The sequence below is a fragment of the Dromaius novaehollandiae genome, unplaced genomic scaffold, assembly GCF_036370855.1.
Source record: "Dromaius novaehollandiae isolate bDroNov1 unplaced genomic scaffold, bDroNov1.hap1 HAP1_SCAFFOLD_80, whole genome shotgun sequence".
NCBI classification, from domain to species: Eukaryota; Metazoa; Chordata; class Aves; order Casuariiformes; family Dromaiidae; genus Dromaius; species Dromaius novaehollandiae.
The window spans coordinates 342,600-355,427 of NW_026991339.1; the positions used below are offsets into that span (position 1 = coordinate 342,600).

Genomic DNA, 12,828 nt, shown 5'->3' on the forward strand with positions numbered 1-12,828 from the left:
TTTCTCCCTTCTTCCCCAGAGGCATTTCTGGACCATGTAGACGTCTTACCAGCCCTGTAGTGCGCTCTGGACCCCTCTTTTCCACGGAATGGGGCCCCGCACCTCTTTTCCGGCCCCTCAAACTCCTTAGACATCCTCTAGTCTCCTCGTAATCCCTCCAGATTTCTCTCTTCTTACCCCAGATATTTCTAGATCATGCAGACACCTTAGCACCCCTCTAGTGCACTCTGGACCCCTCTTTTCCACAGAATGGGCCCCCCAGCTCTCTTCTGGCCCCCCAGACCCCTTAGACACCCTCTAGTCTCCTGGCAACCCCTCCAGATTTCTCCCTTCTTCCCCAGAGGCATTTCTGGAGCATGTAGACGCCTTAGCATCCCTGTAGTGCGCTCTGGATCCCTCTTTTCCACAGAGTGGGAACCCCAGCTCTCTTCTGTGCCACCAGACCCGTTAGACCGTCTCTAGTCCCCTCGCAACCCCTCCAGATTTCGTCCTTCTTCCCCAGAGGCATTTCTGGACCATTTATACACCTTAGCATCCCTGTAGTGCGCTCTGGACCCCTCTTTGCCACAGAATGGGAACCCCAGCTCTCTTCTGGGCCACCAGACCCGTTAGACCGTCTCTAGTCCCCTCGCAACCCCTCCAGATTTCGCCCTTCTTCCCCAGAGGCATTTCTGGAGCATGTAGACCCATCAGCACATCTCTAGTGCGCTCTGGACCCCTCTTTGCCACAGAATGGCCCCCCCCAGCTCTCTTGTGGGCCTCTAGCCCTCTTAGACAGCCTTTATGGTCCTCGCCAGCCCCTCCAGATTTCTCCCTTCTTCCCCAGAGACATTTCTTGACAGTGTAGACACCTTAGCACCCCTCTAGTGCACTCTGGACCCCTCTTTTCCACAGAATGGGGCCCCCCAGATCTCTTCTGTCTCCCCGGACCCCTTAGACACCCTCTAGTCTCCTCGCAACCCCTCCAGATTGCTCCCTTCTTCCCCAGAGGCATTTCTTGACAGTGTAGATGCTTTAGCACCCCTTTAGTGTGCTCTGGACCCCTCTTTTCCACAGAATGCCCCCCCCAGCTCTCTTCTGGCTCCCCAGGCCCCTTAGACACCCTCTAGTCTCCTTGCAACCCCTCCAGATTGCTCCCTTTTTCCCCAGAGCCATTTCTCGACCATTTAGATGCCTTAGCACCCCTCTAGTGCACTCTGGACCCCTCTTTGCCACAGAATGGGCCCCCCCCGATCTCTTCAGCTCCCCCAGACCCCTTAGACACCCTCTAGGCTGCTCGCATCCCTTCCAGATTTCTCCTTTCTTCCCCAGAGGCATTTCTGGATAGTGTAGACACCTTAGCACCCCTCTAGTGCACTCTGGACCCCTCTTTTCTGCAGAATTGGGCTCCCCCCAGGTCTTTTCTGTCCCCCCAGACTCCTTAGACGCCCTCTACTGTGCTCGCAACTCCTCCAGATTTCTCCCTTCTTCCCCAGAGTCATTTCAGGACCATGTAGACACCTTAGCACCCCTCTAGTGCGCTCTGGATCCCTCTTTTCCACAGAATGGGGCCCCACAGCCCACTTCTGGCCCCCCAGGCCCCTTGGACACCCTCTAGTGTGCTCACAACCCTTCCAGATTTCTCCCTTCTTTCCCAGAGGCATTTCTTGACAGTGTAGATGACTTAGCGCCCCTCTACTGCACTTTGGAGCCTTCTTTTCCACAGAATGGGGCCCCCCAGCTCTCTTGTGTCCCCCAGGCCCCTTAGACACCCTCTAATGTGCTAGAAGCTCCTCCAGACTGCTCCCTTCTTCGCCAGAGGCATTTCTTGACAGTGTAGACGCCGTAGCACCCCTCTAGTGCACTCTAGACCCCTCTTTGCCACAGAATTCGGCCCCCCAGCTGTCTGCTGGCCCCCCAGGCCCCTTAGACACCCTCTAGTCTCCTCGCAACCCCTCCAGATTTCTCCCTTCTTCCCCAGAAGCATTTATGGACAGTGTAGACGCCTTAGCACCCCTCTAGTATGCTCTGGACCCTTCTTTTCCACAGAATCGGGCCCCCCAGCTCTCTTCTGGCTCCCCAGGCCCCTTAGACGCCCTCCAGTCTCCTCGCAACCCCTCCAGATTTCTCCCTTCTTCCCCAGAGGCATTTCTTGACAGTGTAGATGCCTTAGCACCCTTCTTCTGCACTCTGGACCCTTCTTTTCCACAGAATGGGTCCCCCCAGATATCTTCTGCTCCCCCAGACCCCTTAGACACCCTCTGGTGTGCTCGCAACTCCTCCAGATTTCTCCCTTCTTCCCCAGAGCCATTTCTTGACAGTGTAGATGCCTTGGCACCCCTCTAGTGCGCTCTGGACGCCTCTTTTCCACAGAATGGGGCCCCCAGAGATCTTTGGGACCTCCAGATCCCTTAGACACCCTCTAGTCTCCTGGCAACCCCTCCAGATTTCTCCCTTCTTCCCCAGAGCCATTTCTAGACCATGTAGACACCTTAGCACCCCTCTAGTGTGCTCTGGACCCCTCTTTTCCACAGAATGGGGCCCCACAGCTCTCTTCTGCCCCCCCAGACCCTTTAGACACGCTCTAATCTCCTCGCAACCCCTCCAGATTGCTCCCTTCTTCCCCAGAGGCATTTCTTGACAGTGTAGATGTCTTAGCACCCCTCTAGTGTGCTCTGGACCCCTCTTTTTCACAGAATTGGGCCCCCCAGATATCCTTGGGATCTCCAGATCCCTTAGACACCCTCTAGTCTCCTCGCAACCCCTCCAGATTTCTCCCTTCTTCCCCAGAGCCATTTCTTGACAGTGTAGACGCTTTAGCACCCCTCTAGTGTGCTCTGGACCCCTCTTTTCCACAGAATGGGGCCCCCCAGCTCTCTTCTGGGCCCCCAGACCCCTTAGACACCCTCTAGCCTCCTGGCAACCCCTCCAGATTTCTCCCTTCTTCCCCAGAGCCATTTCTTGACAGTGTAGACCCCTTAGCACCCCTCTAGTGTGCTCTGGACCCCTCTGTTCCACAGAATGGGGCCCCCCAGATCTCTTCTGGGCCCCCAGACCCCTTAGACACCCTCTAGTCTCCTCGCAACCCCTCCAGATTTCTCCCTTCTTCCCCAGAAGCATTTATGGACAGTGTAGACGCCTTAGCACCCCTCTAGTGCGCTCTGGACCCTTCTTTTCCACAGAATCGGGCCCCCCAGCTCTCTTCTGGCTCCCCAGGCCCCTTAGACGCCCTCCAGTCTCCTCGCAACCCCTCCAGATTTCTCCCTTCTTCCCCAGAGGCATTTCTTGACAGTGTAGATGCCTTAGCACCCTTCTTCTGCACTCTGGACCCTTCTTTTCCACAGAATGGGTCCCCCCAGATATCTTCTGCTCCCCCAGACCCCTTAGACACCCTCTGGTGTGCTCGCAACTCCTCCAGATTTCTCCCTTCTTCCCCAGAGCCATTTCTTGACAGTGTAGATGCCTTGGCACCCCTCTAGTGCGCTCTGGACGCCTCTTTTCCACAGAATGGGGCCCCCAGAGATCTTTGGGACCTCCAGATCCCTTAGACACCCTCTAGTCTCCTGGCAACCCCTCCAGATTTCTCCCTTCTTCCCCAGAGCCATTTCTAGACCATGTAGACACCTTAGCACCCCTCTAGTGTGCTCTGGACCCCTCTTTTCCACAGAATGGGGCCCCACAGCTCTCTTCTGCCCCCCCAGACCCTTTAGACACGCTCTAATCTCCTCGCAACCCCTCCAGATTGCTCCCTTCTTCCCCAGAGGCATTTCTTGACAGTGTAGATGTCTTAGCACCCCTCTAGTGTGCTCTGGACCCCTCTTTTTCACAGAATTGGGCCCCCCAGATATCCTTGGGATCTCCAGATCCCTTAGACACCCTCTAGTCTCCTCGCAACCCCTCCAGATTTCTCCCTTCTTCCCCAGAGCCATTTCTTGACAGTGTAGACGCTTTAGCACCCCTCTAGTGTGCTCTGGACCCCTCTTTTCCACAGAATGGGGCCCCCCAGCTCTCTTCTGGGCCCCCAGACCCCTTAGACACCCTCTAGCCTCCTGGCAACCCCTCCAGATTTCTCCCTTCTTCCCCAGAGCCATTTCTTGACAGTGTAGACCCCTTAGCACCCCTCTAGTGTGCTCTGGACCCCTCTGTTCCACAGAATGGGGCCCCCCAGATCTCTTCTGGGCCCCCAGACCCCTTAGACACCCTCTAGTCTCCTCGCAACCCCTCCAGATTTCTCCCTTCTTCCCCAGAGGCATTTCTTGACAGTGTAGACGCCTTAGCACCCCTCTAGTGTGCTCTGGACCCCTCTTTTCCACAGAATGGGGCCCCCCAGCTCTCTTCTGGCACCCAGACCCCTTAGACACCCTGTGGTGTGCTCGCAACGTCTCCAGATTTCTCCCTTCTTCCCCAGAGGCATTTCTGGACCATGTAGACACCTTAGCACTCCTCTAGTGCACTCTGCACCCCTCTTTTCCACAGAATGGGGCCCCCCAGACCCCTTAGACACCCTCTAGTCTCCTCGCAACCCCTCCAGATTTCTCCCTTCTTCCCCCAGAGGTATTTCTGGACCATGTAGACACCTTAGCACCCCTCTAGTGTGCTCTGGACCCCTCTTTGCCACAGAATGGGACCCCCAGCTCTCTTCTGGACCCCAGACCCCTTAGACCCCCTTTAGTCTCCTCGCAACCCCTTCAGATTTCTCCCTTTTTCCCCAGACACATTTTTTGACAGTGTAGATGCCTTAGCACCCCTCTAGTGTGCTCTGGACCCCTCTTTTCCACACAGTTGGGCCCCGCAGCTCTCTTCTGGCCCCCCAGGCCCCTTAGACACCCTCTAGTCTCCTCGCAAGCCCTCCAGATTGCTCCCTTCTTCCCCAGAGCCATTTCTTGACAGTGTAGACACCTTGGCACCCCTCTAGTGCGCTCTGGACCCCTCTTTTCCACAGAATGGGGCCCCGCACCTCTCTTCTAGGCTTCTAGCCCTGTTAGACACCCTCTAGTCTCCTTGCAATCCCTCCAGATTTCTCCCTTCTTCCCCAGAGGCATTTCTAGACCATGTAGACCCCTTAGCACCCCTCTAGCTCGCTCTGGAGCAGTCTTTTTTACAGAATGGGGCTCCCCAGATTTCTTTGGGACCTCCAGACCCCTTAGATCCCCTCTAGTCTCCTTGGCACCCCTACAGATTTCTCCCTTCTTCCCCAGAGCCTTTTCTTGACTATGTAGACACCTTAGCACCCCTCTAGTGTGCTCTGGACCCCTCTTTTCCACAGAATTGGGCCACCCAGCTATCTCTGGGACCTCCAGACTCCTTAGACACCCTCTAGTCTCCTCACAACCCCTCCAGATTTCTCCTTTCTTCCCCAGAGCCATTTCTTGACCAAGCAGACGACTTAGCACCCCTCTAGTGCGCTCTGGACCCCTCCTTTCCACAGAATTGGGCCCCCCAGCCCTCTTCTGGCCCCCCGGACCCTTTAGACATCCTCTAGTATCCTCGCAACCCCTCCAGATTTCTCCCTTCTTCCCCAGAGCCATTTCTTGACCCTGTAGACACCTTAGCACCACTCTAGTACGCTCTGGACCCCTCTTTTCCACAGAATTGGGCCCCCCAGCTCTCTTCTGGCCCCCCAGGCCCCTCTAGACCCTCTAATGTGCTAGAAACTCCTCCAGATTTCTCCCTTCTTCCCCAGAGCCATATCTTGACAGTGTAGACGCTTTAGCACCCCTCTAGTGCGCTCTGGACCCCTCTTTTCCACAGAACTGGGCCCCCCAGCTCTCTTCTGGCCCCCCAGGCTCCTTAGACACCCTCTAGTCTCCTCGCAACCCCTCCAGATTTCTCCCTTCTTCCCCAGAGCCATTTCTTGACCAAGTAGACGACTTAGCACCCCTCTAGTGCGCTCTGGGCCCCTCTTTTCCACAGAATGGGGCCCCCCAGCTCTCTTCTGGCCCCCCAGACCCCTTAAACACCCTCTAGTCTCCTCACAACCCCTCCATATTTCTCCCTTCTTTCCCAGAGGCATTTCTTGACAGTGTAGACCCCTTAGCACCCCTCTAGTGCGCGCTGGACCTCTCTGTTCTACAGAATTGTGCCCCCCCAGCTCTCTTCTGGCCCCCCAGACCCCTTAGACACCCTCTAGTCTCCTGGCAATCCCTCCAGATTTCTCCCATCTTCCCCAGAGCCATTTCTTGACAGTGTAGATGCCTTAGCACCCCTCTAGTGCACTCTGGACCCCTCTTTTCTATGGAATGGACCCCCCCCAGCTCTCTTCTGGCCCCCGAGACGCCGTAGACACCCTCTAGTCCCCTGGCAATCCCTCCAGATTTCTCCTTTTTTCCCCAGGGGCATTTCTTGACAGTGTAGACGCCTTAGCACCCGTCTAGTGCACTCTGGACCCCTCTTTTCCACAGATTGGGCCCCCCCCAGATATCATTGGGATCTCCAGACCCCTTAGACACTCTCTAGTCTCCTCGCAACCCCTCCAGATTTCTCCCTTCTTCCCCAGAGCCATTTCTGGACCATGTGGATGCCCTAGCACCCCTCTAGTGCACTCTGAACCCCTCTTTTCCACAGAATGGGGCCCCCCCGATCTCTTCTGCTCCCCCAGACCCCTTAGACACCCTCTAGTGTGCTCGCAGCCCCTCCAGATTTCTCCCTTCTTCCCCAGAGACATTTCTTGACAGTGTAGACACCTTAGCACCCCTCTAGTGCGCTCTGGACCCCCCTTTTCCACAGAATGGGCCCCCTAGCTCTCTTCTGCCCCCCAGGCCCCTTAGACATTCTCTAGTCTCCTCACAACCCCTCCAGATTTCTCCCTTCTTCCCCAGAGGTATTTCTGGACAATGTAGATGCTTTAGCACCCCTCTAATGTGTTCTGGACCCCTCTTTTCCACAGAATTGGGCCCTCCAGATATTTTTGGAACTTCCAGACCCCTTAGATACTCTCTAGTCTCCTCACAACCCCTCCAGATTTCTCCCTTCTTCCCCAGAGGCATTTCTGGACCATGTAGACGCCTTACCACCCCTGTAGTGCGCTCTGGACCCCTCTTTTCCACAGAATGGGGCCCCGCACCTCTTTTCCGGCCCCTCAAACTCCTTAGACATCCTCTAGTCTCCTCGTAATCCCTCCAGATTTCTCTCTTCTTACCCCAGATATTTCTAGATCATGCAGACACCTTAGCACCCCTCTAGTGCACTCTGGACCCCTCTTTTCCACAGAATGCCCCCCCCCCCAGCTCTCTTCTGGCCCCCCAGACCCCTTAGACACCCTCTAGTCTCCTGGCAACCCCTCCAGATTTCTCCCTTCTTCCCCAGAGGCATTTCGTGACAGTGTAGACGCTTTAGCACCCCTCTAGTGCGCTCTGGACCCTCTTTTCCACAGAATGGGGCCCCCCAGATCTCTTCTGGGCCCCCAGACCCCTTAGACACCCTCTAGTCCCCTCGCAACCCCTCCAGATTTCTTCCTTCTTCCCCAGAGGCATTTCTTGACAGTGTAGACGCCTTAGCAACCCTCTAGTGTGCTCTGGACCCCTCTTTTCCACAGAATGGGGCCCCCCAGCTCTCTTCTGGCACCCAGACCCCTTAGACACCCTGTGGTGTGCTCGCAACGTCTCCAGATTTCTCCCTTCTTCCCCAGAGGCATTTCTGGACCATGTAGACACCTTAGCACTCCTCTAGTGCACTCTGCACCCCTCTTTTCCACAGAATGGGGCCCCCCAGACCCCTTAGACACCCTCTAGTCTCCTCGCAACCCCTCCAGATTTCTCCCTTCTTCCCCCAGAGGCATTTCTGGACCATGTAGACACCTTAGCACCCCTCTAGTGCGCTCTGGATCCCTCTTTTCCACAGAATGGGGCCCCACAGCCCACTTCTGGCCCCCCAGGCCCCTTGGACACCCTCTAGTGTGCTCACAACCCTTCCAGATTTCTCCCTTCTTTCCCAGAGGCATTTCTTGACAGTGTAGATGACTTAGCGCCCCTCTACTGCACTTTGGAGCCTTCTTTTCCACAGAATGGGGCCCCCCAGCTCTCTTGTGTCCCCCAGGCCCCTTAGACACCCTCTAATGTGCTAGAAGCTCCTCCAGACTGCTCCCTTCTTCGCCAGAGGCATTTCTTGACAGTGTAGACGCCGTAGCACCCCTCTAGTGCACTCTAGACCCCTCTTTGCCACAGAATTCGGCCCCCCAGCTGTCTGCTGGCCCCCCAGGCCCCTTAGACACCCTCTAGTCTCCTCGCAACCCCTCCAGATTTCTCCCTTCTTCCCCAGAAGCATTTATGGACAGTGTAGACGCCTTAGCACCCCTCTAGTGCGCTCTGGACCCTTCTTTTCCACAGAATCGGGCCCCCCAGCTCTCTTCTGGCTCCCCAGGCCCCTTAGACGCCCTCCAGTCTCCTCGCAACCCCTCCAGATTTCTCCCTTCTTCCCCAGAGGCATTTCTTGACAGTGTAGATGCCTTAGCACCCTTCTTCTGCACTCTGGACCCTTCTTTTCCACAGAATGGGTCCCCCCAGATATCTTCTGCTCCCCCAGACCCCTTAGACACCCTCTGGTGTGCTCGCAACTCCTCCAGATTTCTCCCTTCTTCCCCAGAGCCATTTCTTGACAGTGTAGATGCCTTGGCACCCCTCTAGTGCGCTCTGGACGCCTCTTTTCCACAGAATGGGGCCCCCAGAGATCTTTGGGACCTCCAGATCCCTTAGACACCCTCTAGTCTCCTTGCAACCCCTCCAGATTTCTCCCTTCTTCCCCAGAGCCATTTCTAGACCATGTAGACACCTTAGCACCCCTCTAGTGTGCTCTGGACCCCTCTTTTCCACAGAATGGGGCCCCACAGCTCTCTTCTGCCCCCCCAGACCCTTTAGACACGCTCTAATCTCCTCGCAACCCCTCCAGATTGCTCCCTTCTTCCCCAGAGGCATTTCTTGACAGTGTAGATGTCTTAGCACCCCTCTAGTGTGCTCTGGACCCCTCTTTTTCACAGAATTGGGCCCCCCAGATATCCTTGGGATCTCCAGATCCCTTAGACACCCTCTAGTCTCCTCGCAACCCCTCCAGATTTCTCCCTTCTTCCCCAGAGCCATTTCTTGACAGTGTAGACGCTTTAGCACCCCTCTAGTGTGCTCTGGACCCCTCTTTTCCACAGAATGGGGCCCCCCAGCTCTCTTCTGGGCCCCCAGACCCCTTAGACACCCTCTAGCCTCCTGGCAACCCCTCCAGATTTCTCCCTTCTTCCCCAGAGCCATTTCTTGACAGTGTAGACCCCTTAGCACCCCTCTAGTGCGCGCTGGACCTCTCTGTTCCACAGAATTGTGCCCCCCCAGCTCTCTTCTGGCCCCCCAGACCCCTTAGACACCCTCTAGTCTCCTGGCAACCCCTCCAGATTTCTCCCTTCTTCCCCAGAGACATGTTTTGACAGTATAGATGCCTTAGCACCCCTCTAGTGTGCTCTGGACCCCTCTTTTCCACAGAATGGGGCCCCGCAGCTCTCTTCTGGCTCCCCAGCCCCCTTAGACCCCCTCTAGTCTCCTCACAACCCCTCCAGATTGCTCCCTTTTTCCCCAGAGCCATTTCTCGACCATTTAGATGCCTTAGCATCCCTCTAGTGCGCTCTGGACCCCTCTTTTCTGCAGAATTGGCCCCCCCAGCTCTCTTCTGGCTCCCCGGACCCCTTAGACCCCCTCTAGTCTCCTCGCAACCCCTCTAGATTTCTCCCTTCTTCCTCAGAGCCATTTTTGGACAGTGTAGACCCCTTAGCACCCCTCTAGTGTGCTCTGGACCCCTCTTCTCTACACAGTTGTGCCCCCCAGATATCTCTGGGACCTCCAGACCCCTTAGACACTCTCTAGTCTCCTGGCAACCCCTCCAGACTGCTCCCTTCTTCCCCAGAGACATTTCTTGACCAAGTAGACGCCTTAGCACCCCTCTAGTGCACTCTGGACCCCTCTTTTCCACAGAATGGGCCCCCCCAGATCTCCTCTGGCCCCCCAGACCCCTTAGACACCCTCTAGTCTCCTCGCAACCTCTCCACATTTTTCCCTTCTTCCCTAGAGGTATTTCTGGACCATGTAGATGCCTTAACACCCCTCTTCTGCACTCTGAACCCCTCTTTTCCACAGAATGGGCCCCCCCAGCTCTCTTCTGGCCCCCCAGCCCCCTTAGACACCCTCTAGTCTCCTCGCAACCCCTCCAGATTTCTCCCTTCTTCCCCAGAGCCATTTCTGGACCATGTGGATGCCCTAGCACCCCTCTAGTGCACTCTGGACCCCTCTTTTCCACAGAATGGGCCCCCCCCGATCTCTTCTGCTCCCCCAGACCCCTTAGACATCCTCTACGCTGCTCGCATCCCTTCCAGATTTCTCCTTTCTTCCCCAGAGGCATTTCTGGACAATGTAGATGCTTTAGCACCCCTCTAATGTGTTCTGGACACCTCTTTGCCACAGAATGGGACCCCACACCTCTTTTCCGGCCCCTCAAACTCCTTAGACACCCTCTAGTCTCCTCGCAATCCCTCCAGATTTCTCTCTTCTTACCCCAGATATTTCTAGATCATACAGACACCTTAGCACCCCTCTCGTGTGCTCTGGACCCCTCTTTTCCACAGAATGGGGCCCCCAGCTCTCTTCTGGCCCCCCAGACACCTTAGACACCCTCTAGTCTCCTGGCAACCCCTCCAGATTTCTCCCTTCTTCCCCAGAGGCATTTCTGGAGCATGTAGACCCATCAGCACCCCTCTAGTGCGCTCTGGACGCCTCTTTTCTGCAGAATTGGCCCCCCCAGCTCTCTTCTGGCTCCCCGGACCCCTTAGACACCCTCTAGTCTCCTCGCAACCCCTCCAGACTGCTCCCTTCTTCCCCAGAGACATTTCTTGACCAAGTAGATGCCTTAGCACCCCTCTAGTGCGCTCTGGACCCCTCTTTTCCACAGAATGGGCCCCCCCCAGATCTCCTCTGGCCCCCCAGACCCCTTAGACACCCTCTAGTCTCCTCGCAATCCCTCCAGATTTCTCCCTTCTTCCCCAGAGGCATTTCTTGACCAAGTAGACCCCTTAGCACCCCTCTAGTGCACTCTGGACCCCTGTTTTCCACAGAACTGGGCCCCCCAGGTCTCTTCTGGCCCCTCAGACCCCTTAGACACCCTCTAGTCTCCTCGCAACCTCTCCAGATTGCTCCCTTCTTCCCTAGAGGCATTTCTTGACAGTGTAGACGCCTTAGCACCCCTCTAGTGCACTCTGGACCCCTCTTTTCCACAGAATGGGGCCCCCAGCTCTCTTCTGGCCCCCCAGCCCCCTTAGACACCCTCTAGTCTCCTCGCAACCCCTCCAGATTTCTCCCTTCTTCCCCAGAGCCATTTCTGGACCATGTGGATGCCCTAGCACCCCTCTAGTGCACTCTGGACCCCTCTTTTCCACAGAATGGGCCCCCCCCCGATCTCTTCTGCTCCCCCAGACCCCTTAGACATCCTCTACGCTGCTCGCATCCCTTCCAGATTTCTCCTTTCTTCCCCAGAGGCATTTCTGGACAATGTAGATGCTTTAGCACCCCTCTAATGTGTTCTGGACACCTCTTTTCCACAGAATGGGACCCCACACCTCTTTTCCGGCCCCTCAAACTCCTTAGACACCCTCTAGTCTCCTCGCAATCCCTCCAGATTTCTCTCTTCTTACCCCAGATATTTCTAGATCATGCAGACACCTTAGCACCCCTCTCGTGTGCTCTGGACCCCTCTTTTCCACAGAATGGGGCCCCCAGCTCTCTTCTGGCCCCCCAGACACCTTAGACACCCTCTAGTCTCCTGGCAACCCCTCCAGATTTCTCCCTTCTTCCCCAGAGGCATTTCTGGAGCATGTAGACCCATCAGCATCCCTCTAGTGCGCTCTGGACGCCTCTTTTCTGCAGAATTGGCCCCCCCAGCTCTCTTCTGGCTCCCCAGACCCCTTAGACACCCTCTAGTCTCCTCGCAACCCCTCTAGATTTCTCCCTTCTTCCTCAGAGCCATTTTTGGACAGTGTAGACCCCTTAGCACCCCTCTAGTGTGCTCTGGACCCCTCTTCTCTACACAGTTGTGCCCCCCAGATATCTCTGGGACCTCCAGACCTCTTAGACACCCTCTAGTCTCCTCGCAATCCCTCCAGATTTCTCCCTTCTTCCCCAGAGACATTTCTTGACCAAGTAGACGCCTTAGCACCCCTCTAGTGCACTCTGGACCCCTCTTTTCCACAGAATGGGCCCCCCAGGTCTCTTCTGGCCCCTCAGACCCCTTAGACACCCTCTAGTCTCCTCGCAACCCCTCCACATTTCTCCCTTCTTCCCCAGAGGCATTTCTTGACAGTGTAGACGCCTTAGCAACCCTCTAGTGTGCTCTGGACCCCTCTTTTCCACAGAAGGGGCCCCCCAGCTCTCTTCTGGCCCCCAGACCCCTTAGACACCCTGTGGTGTCTCCTCGCAACCCCTCCAGATTTCTTCCTTCTTCCCCGGAGGCATTTCTGGACCATGTAGACACCTTAGCACCCCTCTAGTGCACTCTGAACCCCTCTTTTCCACAGAATGGGGCCCCACAGCTCTCTTCTGGCCCCCCAGACCCCTTAGACACCCTCTAGTCTCCTCGCAACCCCTCCGGATTTCTCCCTTCTTCCCCAGAGGCATTTCTGGACCATGTAGACCCCTTAGCACACCTCTAGTGCGCTCTGGACCCCTCTTTGCCACAGAATGGGCCCTCCCAGCTCTCTTCTGGACCCCAGACCCCTTAGATCCCCTCTAGTCTCCTCGCAATCCCTCCAGATTTCTCCCTTCTTCCCCAGAGACATTTTTTGACAGTGTAGATGCCTTAGCACCCCTCTAGTGTGCTCTGGAGCCCTCTTTT

At 56.0% G+C, this 12,828-nt stretch overlaps 1 long non-coding RNA gene across 2 annotated transcripts in view; it reads left to right on the forward strand.

The window, feature by feature from the left end:
* Positions 1-12,828, forward strand: part of LOC135325923 (uncharacterized) — a 186,600-nt gene that overhangs the window by 40,886 nt on the left and 132,886 nt on the right. The window lies entirely within an intron of this gene.